The sequence below is a fragment of the Lontra canadensis genome, unplaced genomic scaffold (genome assembly GCF_010015895.1).
Source record: "Lontra canadensis isolate GAN:19392208 unplaced genomic scaffold, GSC_riverotter_1.0 scaffold20, whole genome shotgun sequence".
Taxonomy (NCBI): domain Eukaryota; kingdom Metazoa; phylum Chordata; class Mammalia; order Carnivora; family Mustelidae; genus Lontra; species Lontra canadensis.
The window spans coordinates 7,770,784-7,783,344 of record NW_022631014.1 but is presented as its reverse complement, the minus strand read 5'-3'; the positions used below and the strand labels follow the sequence as shown (position 1 = coordinate 7,783,344).

Sequence of the window (12,561 nt, the reverse complement as noted above, 5' to 3'; positions counted from 1 at the left end):
GCTGGAAAAGCTGCAAACTGGATCAGTTGAAGCTATTGAAAGAAACTGGTGCTTCCTGTGTGGAGAGCATGGCTGAGGTAGGGCTGGAAGGAAGGGAAGCAAACCAAGTGAAGAGTCATATCCAAGATTACCCCGTTGGTGTATAGCAATACAAGGGCAAAATACAGTCTGCATGACTCCAAGGCTCAAGATCTTTGCTCTATATCTCACTGTTTCCATATAAAGATTAATTTTGTATGGAGTTGCTACCTGGAAACTCATAGAGAATATTTGAATTAGAAGACGCAGAAATACTGCTAACATGGTGAAGCTAATTTTCAGTGATACCGGTTTTAGCAAAGTTTAAAAGTAAGCTTAATCATAATATATAAAATATATATATATATATATATATATATAACGTTATATATATGTATAAACGTTTATATATATGTATAAACATTAGCACATATATAGTTTTAATTTTAAAACTTTGTACAATTTGAACATAGTAAAAATGGCAGGGAAGAAAAATGGTTTCATAATTGTTAAAATAAATGTCATAAGATCTATACACAATGAAATGAAAACAAATGAAAAAAAAAATGAAAACAAATCATGGCAGCAGAGACGGAGATCCATCAAAATTCTCCTCCTCTTCTCTGGCCCTGAGTGAGACTATACTACCCAGGTTCTCTTCCGGTCAGGCCTGGCCATGTGACTGAGTCCCAGCCAATAGAAATGTGAGTGCGCGCAGTATGCAGAACTTCCTGATCTGGCCCAGAAAACCTCCCACCCTTGTGCCTTTATCTCTTCCTCTTTTTCCAGGTGGGTTCAAAAAAACACCTAAAATTAGGAGATGGAAGAGATGGATGGAAGAGATGGAAGAGACTCAGAAGACGCCTGGAGAGGTGAATCCTCTTGTGGATGATAAGTACTGGTGACCTCCACGCCTACCCCGGGCTTTTCTGTAAAGGACTGAGCCATTTCATGTCTGAATGTACTCATTGCCATGGCTCAATGTACCCTTAACTGATATACACATGATTTGTAATAATTATATTAACAAGACTTTAATAATCATAGGAGCTATTATTTATTAAACTTTGATTAAAATGTTAGGAACTGTGTAGTCTCCCCATATTACATATATTTATAAAATACCTTGCCAGGCCTTCACTCCGAACATCTCTATACTTTGCACATGGCACAAAAGAGCCCAGTTTGATTCTCTTACAGTTCAAATTAGAGGAGAGAATAAAAATAGAGAACAAAGGGAAAGATTTATCTGGGGGCACCTCATGGCTCAGTTGGTTAAGTGTCTGCCTTTGGCTCAGGTCATGATCGCAGGGTCCTAGGATCAAGCACCTGCATAGGGTTTCTTGCTCAGCAGGGAGCCTGTTTCTCCCTCTGGCTCTGTTTACCACCCTGCCTACTTGTGTTCTCTGTCAAATAAATAAATAAAATCTTAAAAAAAAAAGATTTATCTGTAAGATAAATAAGATCACCAATAGAAACAAAAGTGGACAGCCAATAGCTCAGTGGAAAAGCAAGAGGCAGAAGGAATACACAAGCCGTAGAAGAAAGAATGCAATGTGGGGCCATTTGGTATAGGGCTATAGCTTCCCCGACCCTTCAGAGTTTTCCAAAGGAATCACAGTAGAATTGCTCCTTTCAATAGTTGGAATTTATAAAGATGGCTAAGTGATCAAAAAGTCATGTTTCCAAAGTTCTGTCTTTTTTTTTTTTTAAAGGTTTTATTTATTTATTTGACAGACAGAGACCACAAGCAGTCAGAGAGGCAGGAGAGCGAGGAAGGGAAGCAGGCTCCCTGCCGAGCAGAGAGCCCGATGTGGGGCTTGATCCCAGGAATCTGGGATCATGACCTGAGCTGAAGGCAGAGGCTTTAACCCACTGAGCCACCCAGGCGCCCCCCAAAGTTCTGTTTAAGAAAGCAGGAAAGTGTTACAAGGTGCCTGTGAATATTTTTCAACTGACATGGTCAGCATAAGAAAGAAAGAAAAAAAAAAGAAAAAGAAAGGAAGGAAGGAAGGGAGAAAGAGAATAAAAAAAAAAAAAAAAAGAAAATCCTTTTACCTAAAGGATGTGTTTTAGTTAGCTGGGAAATTATACAGAACAGCACAAATTTAAATGACAGTACATGACCACGCATTTGTTTATCTAAGAAACCGCCCTTTGTAACATTGCAACTGTAAATCCTGTAGGAAATTCAGATGGGGGTTAGATTTGATAAACTGCAGAATATCGGGAACAGTCTCCATTTTTTTTTTCTTTTAATGTAGTCCCATTTTATGGGAAACCAACCACCTCTTCTACTGATGTGAATCATGAGCTCATTCTCTCAAGTTGTTGCCTAGGCACACGTTCCCTATTTTCAGGTTATCTTTCCACTGCTGTCATTCAGGGGCACACACTGTAAACTGTATAAGTGATCTCTGCATCTTTCCTGCTGGGATTAGTAATAGCCATACTACCAAATATTACTGTGCAATCGACCTGAGGCTTGCATTTAGATTACATTTGATTTCTATAGTTGGGAAATGCATGTTTTAATTTTCCTATTATGTTAAAACTGATAATGCATAAAAAGGGAAGATACCTGCTCACAATACTGACTTTATAAAGTGGGTATGATTTGCTTTATAATAGCAATGCTTGTACCACCAAATGTGCATTTATGTTTCAGACCAGCCAAACTCTTGGGGAGCGGAGCAGAAAGCCTGACAAGTGAAAACACTGGGATGGGAAACAATCCCAACCGCGAGACTGATAATAGAAGGTGCTTCTGCTTACGTCCTTGAAATTTCAGGAGAGCTCAAATTTGGTAAGCACGTTCTTCCCACCTCTCCCTCCAAACGTACCAAGGCCTATAAATCGCTGAATCCATTATCCACAAGATAAAGGCAAAGAAGGAACCAAGACTATCATGTCCAAAGCAGTGCGGTCTTACTTGGCTAAACATATGACTGATACCCTTCACGGCACCACAAATCTTTTGTTTTGTTTTGCTTTTTGTCTCCTGCACATGTACACACTAAACAGCTGTCACTTCTTTTTATACTGGTTATGAATTTTTTAAAAGTGCTATCAAAGCACTTGTTTTACTATCTTTTTACTGTATTTTTTTTTCCTTTTACAGTAGGTCTCAGAGAAGCCTGGGTGCACATCCTAAAGCTCATTAGGTAGGAGAGGAATAATGTCCAGCATGTATAGATTCTCTGTGGGGACTCAGGATATTTGTATGTGGCGTAAACTGTAGGGAGCCAAAATAAAAAAATTCTCTAACCTCCTGAAAGTAATGCAATTATGAAAATATTTTACCTTCAGTGCAAAAATGCTGAAGAAATAGAATAGAAATAGAATGATTCTTTTCTTCATTAAGAATTTTTCAGTATTTTACCATATTATTCAGTTACACATACTTACAGGAAAGTACACAAATTCTACACATACAGCTCAATGAATTTTCACCCCTCATAGGACCATCAATTCAGAGTAAGAAATAGAACAAGACCAACAAACAGAAGCTCCCTTTACAGTCATTACCTCCACTCCAGCAGAGAAACTACTCCCGGAACTTTGAACACTGGGGATTTGTTTCACATATGTGTACCTACGCACTGGAATCAGTTTGTACTTTTAGAACCATGAACTTCGCCCATATTGTCATATGCAGCTGTACTTTGTCTATTCTTCTTGACGTTTATGATATTGCATTGTTGCCAATATACCCCCAGTTTATTTAACCACTCGAATATTAATGGGTCTTTGTGTATTTTCCAGTTTCGAGCTGTTAGGAATAGTATTAGTATGAGTTTTGTGTGTACGTGTGTTTTGGTGAACACATGCCAGTGCTTTTAACTAGATTTACGCTTCTCTATAGAATCGAGGTCATGAGATGTATGCACGTTCTGGTTTAGTTAATGCTGAGAATTTCCCAAGGTGGTTATCCCAATTTATATTCCCACCAGTGATGTATGGGAGTTCTGTTTGCTTCATACCCTCAAAGAAAACTTGGTATTATCTGTGGTTTTCATTTTAGCCATTCAGGTAGGTGTGCAGTATAATCACACTATGATTTTAATTTGCATTTCCCTGCTGACTAATACGATTAAACAGAATGAGACTTTTTGATATATTTTTAAATAGATGTATATTTTACAGAATCTGGATTCAGTAAAGGATCTCAAAGATGACCTGGTCCATGGATATCAAAACTATGGCACATTTGTCCCCACTATACCCCCACACCACCCCTTCCTGTACCTTTGGAATGTGGCAAGAGTTCACTGACCTGGATTCAGTTTCAGAAACCTTCCAGATACAACTCATTACACAGTCATTTCCAAGCAAACAAAATAAACTCACAAGAGGGATCTTACTGACCAGATAAAGTTTATCAGAAGCAGAAAGGCGGAACTCGTAAAAAAGGCTAAGTTAGGCTGCTCCAGGTTTACATTTCAGATTTGCCACTCACCGTGGCAGGAAAGAAGATTTCTCTCTGTGACACTGCCTTTATCAGGTTGGTATGATTTGCTTTCTAGTAGCCAAGTTCAATTCATGGAGCTGAGTGATCCTGGCAAGTTACTTCATCCCTAGAAAGCGGTACAATGAGGATGAACTAGAAATAGAGCTGTACCGTTTTTGATGCTCATGATCCTTCCCTTTGGTTTCTCCTGAGTGCAAATCTTTCATGATTTCTGTGAGTCTACTTGCTCTTGAACTAATCTTGAATTAGTCTCCTTCTTAAAAGCCTGCTGAAAACAGCAGGAATTCAGGGAATGGCCATGAGTCACTGAGGTCTTTCCTGATTTTTGTCTAAATCGAGACATGGATGTTGGGTCATTTCATCTGTCACTACAGAAAACAATGCAGGAAGATTGGATGCTGGAATGACCACAAGGAGCAGGTCATGTTCCCTGACACTTCTGATGGTGCCCATGGTATCTGAAGCTTTGTAGAGTTCTCATTTACTCACCTGGTCTCAGCAGAGGTCCTCGCATGGCTTCATTAGCAACAATGAGATCCGCCACTGGCCCACGGTGCACAGGCACTCCTGCCTTTGAAGGAAACTAGGAAAGGAAGGGAAAACAATCAGACCCCACTGGCGGCTCCTTTGAGCCACATGTGCATGGTTTCAATACCCTTGGCCTGCCCTCATCCTCTGTGAGGTCTCTTCATCCTGCTTGGGCTCCTTCCTTCTCTCTCTGTGAAGTGGCTGTTTACATGAGCTCATGGTATCTTGATGACAGTTATGAAATCCAAATCGCTCTGAATCCTCAAATTTCTTTTTCATCACTCATTTGGAGGCGCCCTCTTACCTGATCCAAACTTTTTAATGGCAAAAGCCTTGCCTAACCTGATGTGAGGTTATTTATTGTCTTTACTTGGTCCACTTTATGGGGAAATGGATACAATTTGCTGTGAAAGGGCTGCTGGGCTTAAAGAGTGCTGGCCCAGACTGGGTTGGGAGTGCTACTGATGCATGGCATCTGTACATAATACCTTCCCAAATCTGAAAAATCTTGAATTTTGAAATAACTCTGGCCCCAGGGGTGTTAGATAAAAAACGATAGACAAAGATACATACCAAGCTCCTAACAGATCTTGCTTTCAAACTGTATGTCTTGTTGAGTGTTTACCCTTTTATTTGAATTATTTTAAGAAGAAAATCAAAACAAGAAGACACAGGTTTTCACCTAATAGAGCAGTCACAAACTAAAAATTTAATAAGGTACCCAGAGTGGAAGAGGATGTAGGGAAGCAGAGACCTTTGTACACCGTCGGTGGGAATGTATATTGGCATAAACTTTTTGAGAGGCGATTTGCAATTTTTTCTTGGAGAATTTAAATTGCATATGTACTTTGACCCAGCAACTCTATTGCAAAGTATCCTGTAGAGTCAAAAGAGTATGCCAGGTGTGTGCTGTATTGAATATTACATAACAATATTTAAAAAAGGCTTATTAGTAAGAGACTGGTTAAATAAATTTTGGTGTAAGTACACAAAATGATACAATGCTGTCTTTTAATTAAAAAAAAAATGGAAATGAGGTAGACCTGAATGTAATGACATTGAAGAGTCCCCAAAATAAATCTGTAAGTGAAATAAGCAATTTGTAGTTTAACAAACATATAAAAAACACATATATATGATCTTTACAATTTCTAAGGATATTCTGATATTCTAGGTAAGCCAATTTTCCCCTTACACATATTTGTATAGAAAATGACAGGTGGTTATGATTAGGGATGAAAACAAGGGAAGGAGGCTTTCACATTTCATTATATATGTTTTTAACTTTTTTCTTTTTCATGTGCATTTGCTGCTCTTTCTGGTTCCCAGAAAGACTGTGGAACTCTCAAAGGCCCAGATATAGTAGAGGCCACCGAGCATCTTTCCTGAGATTGTAAATGTCATGGAGGGAAATCTTCAGCCACCAAAGACTCCCATCACCTTCCAGTTGAACTTGACCTCCACTAACCCTTCAATTCAGACCATACACCTATAGTAATAAGAAAATCCACAGATGACATCATGGAATTCCAGAGATGACCTTTTGCCAAATAAATCCAGTGATCACCTCTGCCTAACCCCCTTAAATGTGCCTTATGTAAAGCATGTTAACTACACTGTTGCCTTTCTGATCCAATAGCATGATCTGTGCCTCAGCTCTGGGTGTGCTGCTAAGGGCCAAGAAGAGGATGTGGTTAGCTAGACCTCAACCTGAGTGTGCTGATCCAAGATTTTCCACTTGACACTGCCCACCTCATGCAGCATGTAAAAGATGGCTTATGTAGGGACATCCAGTGGCCTGTGAGTCGTCCTTGCCAATGCCAGAATCTCCAAGTTTTATTGGAACAGTAATCTCAGGATGAGTACTTCTATGGACCCCTTCAAATCCAATCCCAAAATTTACCTCTGCTCTAAGTTTACCTGGAATTGGAATTGGATTAGAAAGACAATAAAGAACAGAGTTACCTTTCCTTGCTGGCACATAAATATTATGTTGAATAGTCCTCCTTCAGTCCAGTAGAAACATAAAAAAAACCAACTGAGTTGGTCAAGCTACTGGCAGATAGATGAGTTCTTCAGAATCAGATACCTGATTGGCCTCCAGCCTTTAGTATTCTGAGTTAAATTCTTCTCTGCTTTCCCTAAACAATTCATCTTCAGAGATTTTTTTTATTGTTGTTGTTAACAATCTAAGTACACCTCAGCCTTCAGCTGGTCTTCTATGCATAACACTCTTTTCCATGATCTTGGCGAGGCCGGCTCCTTCTTTTTTTTTTTTTTTTTTTTTTTTAATAAATCACAGCTTCCATGGCACCTACATTGGTTTCTCCAATCAAGTACTGCCACATCTAAATTCTCTTCACATTACTTATGATTATCTCCTTTACTTGCTCTTTATCCCATTATTGCTGCCTTGCTTCCCACCCCCCTCAAATATAAGTGTTATAAAAACTGAAATGATGTTTGTTTCTATTGTCAGTATATTCTCTGGAACACAGGAAATACTGGGTAATCATTTGCTGGTGGAAGGAGTGAATGAATGAACACTCTGTCACCTTCCATCCCCTAGAAAGGTAAGCCAGATGTTTTGGGGGGTGGAAAAGGCAAAGCAGATACTGCTTTTGTTTAGTAGGAAAAGGCTGGGTAAAACCAGGAAATGATATTTTATACTGAATGAAGACTAAAGGCCTAGGAGCCAGGGCGGTCCATTCGGAAAAGTGTTCACAAACAGCCTGTAATGTCTTCCTGCAGCTTTCCTGCTTCTCTGAGTCCGGGGACTAGATTAAAAAAAGGAAAGTCAATGGGGGTTGGAAGTATATCAAGCTCTCCTCAAGTATTTCTGAAAACACCATGTTCAGGTCTGCCGATGATCACTAAGCCCTGGAGAACTGAAACAAAGGCAGCAAAGGCCAAATGGGCGACTCCAGTGGTCTTCCGTGGACAGATGGACATCAACAAAATCTTATCACAGATGTTTTGCCATCATCTGCTGCATAACGAGAGCCTTTGTGCGTGTATGTGTCTGTGTGTGTGTGTGTGTGTGTGTGTGTGTGTGTGTTTTGATTCTGAAAACACTCATGAAAGAGAGGAAAATTGACAGTAATGGAAAAATGTTAATAATATAATAATATCTTAGAAGATATAATTTGATTCAATGATACATATGCATCTTAATCTTGGTATTTTTCAGATGAACTTTTTCCCTGGTAAGTTTTTCTTTTCTAAGACATTATAAATGAAATACTTCACTCAGCATGTTCATATTCTGTTGTATTACTATATTTTTCCTTTCAAGGCTTGTTCTTGCCTTCCTCTTTACTCAATGCCACATTAAAAAAAAATTGGGGTGCCTGGGTGGCTCAGTGGGTTAAAGCCTCTGCCTTCGGCTCAGGTCATGATCCCAGGGTCCCGGGATCGAGTCCCACATCGGGCTCTCTGCTCAGCAGGGAGCCTGCTTCCTCCTCTCTCTCTGCCTGCCTCTTTGCCTACTTGTGATCTCTGTCAAATTAAAAAAAAATTAAAAATAAAAATCTACTATCTGCAATAGGTCCCCTGTCTCCTCTGAAACAGGGATGGACAGGTTAACATTGGACTTTGGTCAAGGGCACAGAAAAAGTGAGCAGGGTAGGGACAATTTTCCTTGGGGCACCTAACAACCGAACTGCCTTTAAAGCCAAGGGTCTAAGGAGTGTCTGCCTCTTCTGCTACCATCTTCCTTTTTATACTCACCAGCTCCAAGTATGACTACTTACTCATTTCATCCCCAAAGAGTCATTCTTGCATGCCTTCTCTGTGCTAGACACATAACCAAACATGGTGGTTGAAGCAGTGAAAGGACCAACATTCCTGCTTTTGTTGGGCTGATATGCTAACCACTCAAAGCAGGTGTGCCACAGGGATGTAGTATCTTAAACGTCTCAGACAGAGAGAGCATTTCTAAAAATTCCTTAAACAGTAAGCCTAATAAAATGATGAGTACTTATCATTTAAGCTGGATGCTGGGGTAGAGTGTTGGTGTTGAGCAGGATACAATTGAAAAAGGAAGCATTAAAAATTAGATTTCCCCAAAACCAACAACGACCACCAAGACAAACATAGGCTGCCACATAAGCATAGGTCAGTGGTCACCAAGCTTTTCTGCAAAGGACAAGACAGTAAATATTTTAAGCTTTATTGGCCAGATAGTCGCTATTCCAGCTACTCAACTTTCCCATGGTGGCACAAAATCCTCCACAATGTGCAAATACATGACCACAGCTGTGTTCCAATAAAACTTTATTCATGAAAAGAATCTGCAGGCCAGACTTGCCCCCACATGCGTTGTTTGCCAATCCTGATTGTGGTTCATCTTTTCCCAACAATCCTTCACAATGAAGAAACTGAACGTACACTAGGTAGAATCCTTTACCCAAGGTTACACAGGTAAGAATTCCCCTAACTCATTCTGTATCGCTAACTACACGTAGTTGTTGAATAAGACAAACATGGAGAAAAATGAGCCTGGGAGATACCGTATGCTAGAAGTCTCTCCAATCTCTTACTAAAGTGCTTTCATTTGGGTGCCTAGTTGTGGTGACAAGAAGTTGGTCAGTGAGAGCTGGAGCAGTTACAGAAATCTTTCTGGAGGAGGTGGGCTGGAAGAATTTCTGACCTGGAATACCCACCCTTTCTTTCCCTACCCACCTTCGCCTGCCTCTAACTACTCGCTCTGCAGATCTCACTTCCAGCTTCACCTCCTGTGGGAAGGCTCCACAGAATCCTCAGGCACTGTCAGAGGCTCCCTCTATGGTGTTCCCATTGCACCTTGTGGAAGTTCACAGCCTCATGCGCACACTGTTCAGCATTTAGATTATACTTACTAAAACTAAAACCAGCCAACAAAAACTGACAGTGCTTATCACCTGGCATCATGGTCTGGTTAATTCCATGTCTGAATCTCCAAAGGACAATAAGCAACTCAAGGGCAGGAACTGTTGTGTTCCCTCTTTGAGTCTAGCTCCACGTTGGTGCAGTACATGTTCAGGATTCATGAGTAGAATTACTGAATTCATAAATAGGGGTCAGATTGGTTGAGCATAAAGGGAGGTGAAAATTACATTTCCTAGAAGGGGAATCACCTATGACCAGGGACATAGATATGAAACTGAGACTAAAGAGGTGAGAGCAGTGAATAGGGGAGCACAACTGGAGTTGGGACCTGGATGGGATGGCAACCATAGTCTACCATGGGACCTGGATGGTAGACCCATGGTCTACCATCACTTTCCCAGTGACACTGTTGTCCCTGAAGGAGCTTATTTTTCATTACACAGTTGAAAAGTATTTTGAGGGGCACCTGGGTGGCTCAGTGGGTTAAGCCTCTGCCTTCGGCTCAGGTCATGGTCTCAGGGTCCTGGGATGGAGCCCCGAATTGGGCTCTCTGCTCAGCAGGGAGCCTGCTTCCCCCTCTTTCTCTGCCTCTGTCTCTGCCTACTTGTGATCTCTCTCTCTCTGTCAAATAAATAAATAAAATCTTTTTTAAAAAAGTATTTTGATTGCAGACATTTTCATATGCAATTTTAGTGAAATTGATTCCCTCCCCTCCCCTGACAAAGCCATGGTACTATGTTATAAAAACATTCAAGTAACACCCTAAATGTTTTCATGTTACTCTTTTTTAGTACCTGGGGATATGCTTTGGCTTGATTTCTATTTTAACTTATGCTACTTCTTGTTCTTCCCTTTTTAGCTTCTCTTCCAGTCTTTCTGCTTTAAATTGTTGGATGCCGTCACTGAATGGTCTTTGGTTTATGTCCACGAAGAGTTTCAGTTCATTATCTATCAAGCCACGTGTCTGTTTCCAGTGGGTCTCTGAGTTATGGTACAAAAATGACAACATGATGGACAGAATCTTGACTACGCTGTCGCCAGCTGCTCTAGCTCTACCTTTCAAATCACTTGTACCCTTTTAGCTTGATCATTACAAAGAGCTAGAAGAAACAAACCATGAGGCAAGGTATTAGGATGTGCTGAGATGCTTATTTGATTCTTAATGCTATTAATAAAGGTTTATCTGTCCCTCCTTGTTCAATCCCGCAGGCTGGGGAAGCCCCTGATAGGTTTCAGGTAGCTTATGATGAAACATCATTTCATATCCTATATCATCTTTGACGATGAAGTAGGTACCATTTTTCTACCAAGGGGCCTATTCTCTTTTTGACAAGGTTTTGTCTATGAATAGATTAGTCTTCCCAGGAGCCTCAGCTGATGGGTGATTAATATGCAGGGTCCACCCCCGGATTAATTATCTTGAGATACTAGGAGGTGAAACACCCACCTAACCCAGGTAAGAGCAGCTAAGCTGTCCTCTTTCCCTCCCTTTCTTGTCTACTCTCCTTAGCATTTTCACGACATTTTAAACACAGGTTCCTCACAGCAGAATGAAAACAGAACAAGTCAAGTGATGCCAAAGTCAAAACTTGAAGTCACTTATTGGTTGAGAAAGGTACAACTAAAAATAATAAAAAAATTTACTAAGTTATAGGGGAACATTTTGCATATATTATAAAGCATTGTAGGATTGGTGACTAAGGGCTGAAGTCAAATGGCTGGGTTTTTTGAGTCTGTGTTAAACTTACTGATTTAGATACAATTTCTCCCAACTCTTCCCACAATCTCTACAATGGTATCCAACCTTGCATAAATAGCTCCCTTTCCCCACCCCCTCCTGGGGGAACGTCATACAAATTCACAGTTTAAACAATCTATATCCCATTAACACCTTCCCCACTCCAATATGCTGGACCCTTACTTCTTTCACAAACATTGTCATAAGAACCCATCTAACCTAAGCCAAGCAGCTATCGAGTGAACTCCAGTGGGGGATACTTGGAAAAATATGACAAAAACCAGCCACATTGAATGAACACGCAACAAAGGGCATTAGGGAAATTGGCTAATATACTGAATTACTTAAAATTACAATGTTGAAAAAAAAATTGCGGTAGTGGGGAAATGATGCCAATTAGCGGCCCAGTAATGGGCAGGGGAAAAGCCACTTTGCCATCTATAACTCAGCCCTTCACTTCTCAGGCAGCGAATGCCTGCTTTTCTGCCATAAGCAAGGAACTATCTGGAAGACAGAGGTTTCAACTGCATTGAGATTTTCAGGAGAAAACAAGAGGTGCCAGTTAAGACATCACCATGAACTTCAAAGTGCAGGAAGGAAGGGCTGTAAATGACTAAAGTGAAGTCAGATGACAATACTTACTGCTTTCTTTTTTTTCTCCAGAGGCCAATTTCTTCCTTTTCCTTTTTTGCTTTGTGATGGTACAGTACTCCGGCCACCCCCAGAAAGATTCCAGAATCCTCCCTCAGTTTTTTATTTCTGCAGTTGGCAACCTACACTACCAGGATATCCATCTTTAATACAAATCTGAATGCCTTGTACTGTCATTTGGGTTTAAATATATTTCCCCTGAGCTCTGGCCTCAGTAAAAATAGCAGACAGCTGGTCACCATGTTCCACACCATAAACCTGTTGGGAAGAAGTATGGCCAACGGCC

General features: G+C 40.4%; 1 long non-coding RNA gene across 1 annotated transcript in view; it reads right to left on the bottom strand.

Moving 5' to 3' along the window:
* Positions 1 to 12,561, bottom strand: part of LOC116869664 — a 338,580-nt gene that overhangs the window by 64,563 nt on the left and 261,456 nt on the right. Inside the window, exon 4 of the long non-coding RNA XR_004383083.1 lies at positions 4,979 to 5,072. This is a non-coding gene — a long non-coding RNA (uncharacterized LOC116869664). The remainder of the gene's footprint in view (positions 1 to 4,978; positions 5,073 to 12,561) is intronic.